We start from the raw sequence: 1,320 nt of genomic DNA on the forward strand, positions 1-1,320 counted from the left end.
ATAAAATAAGCGAAAAATTTTACCATTAAAAACTCTTCTATTGTTGCGAATCAGATTACAGGACCTAAGTATGTCTGCCTTTTACAAGTCGGATTCACTAAATTAGTGGGACAAAATGTAGAAATCAAAGGCATGCAAATTGCGTCAAAATGACATGGCTTACTTCACAGTACAACAGATAACTGTGATTCACATTGTGATGTTTGATCTCTTTCACTAATAAAAAAATATTAAGTTTATAAGTTGGCTAGTCGATGCAAGTCAGTTAGCTGTAGCAAGAAAACAGTTTTTTTGTGCGATTTCGATTAGCTATTAAATAGAAAAATTTTTCATAAATTCTTAAATTTAGTAAATAGTTTTTCTTTTATAGCTCTGTAAGCTCGACGTGGAAAGTTGGTGGAAAGTTGAACTTGAAATTTTTTAATTGCATTTTCAAATAGAAAAAACTAAATAGTTTCGCTGGGGGTATTGGATTTAAGGTAAAATATACTCGTTTTGTGCGCTTTTACGACACCCATACAATTGTTTTCAATTTTCAGAATGGTTTCCCAAACAACCCCAAGAAGCTGCGAGTAACAAGTTTCGAGCGAATTCCATTTTTTTTAATTTTCCCGCCATATTGGAACCCTATATTGTATTTTAAAAATTCGAGCTCAGATTCATAATTATCGACCAAAAAACTCAGTGTAACAAGCTTCGAACTAAGTCAATCAATTTTAAATAATTTTTCCGTCATATTGTAGCAGCCATTTTGAATTTTAACAAGTAAGAAAGTCTAAGTTCGGGCGGAGCCGAACATTAAATACCCGGCGCAAGTATTAAATATATGTTTTTTCACCCTTCCGAAACCTTCCGCTAGATGGTAAGCCGAGGTGTATCAATTTTGAGTAGCGTCCTTCAATTTGGAAATATTGAAGTTTCAAGCATTTCTTAAATTTACCGTTATATGAGAATCGGCCGTTATTTTAGTCCGATTTCAATAATTTTCAACGTTTTGCTTACACGTGGCAAGTACAATAACCATACCGAGTTTGGTACAAATTGGTAGAACGGTTACCGATATACTTATATGTGATCATAAGTGGGCGGTGCCACGCCCATTTTCCAAAATTTTACCATAAACGTATTTCTTGGTAAAGAATTGTTGCAAGCATCAATTTTGAATAAATTAGCTTCAATATTTAATGATTTATCGAAGATTTTGTATTTCTCTAAATTACCGTTATATGGGATGTGGGCGTGGTTATTGTCCGATTTTAAAAAGTTTCGGCGGTTTTTTATGCTGTACCAAGGCCAACAACTGTGCCAAGTTTGGAAGAA

Source organism: Rhagoletis pomonella, unplaced genomic scaffold (assembly GCF_013731165.1).
Source record: "Rhagoletis pomonella isolate Grant_MI unplaced genomic scaffold, Rhpom_1.0 Rhpom_scaffold_00019, whole genome shotgun sequence".
Lineage (NCBI taxonomy): Eukaryota > Metazoa > Arthropoda > Insecta > Diptera > Tephritidae > Rhagoletis > Rhagoletis pomonella.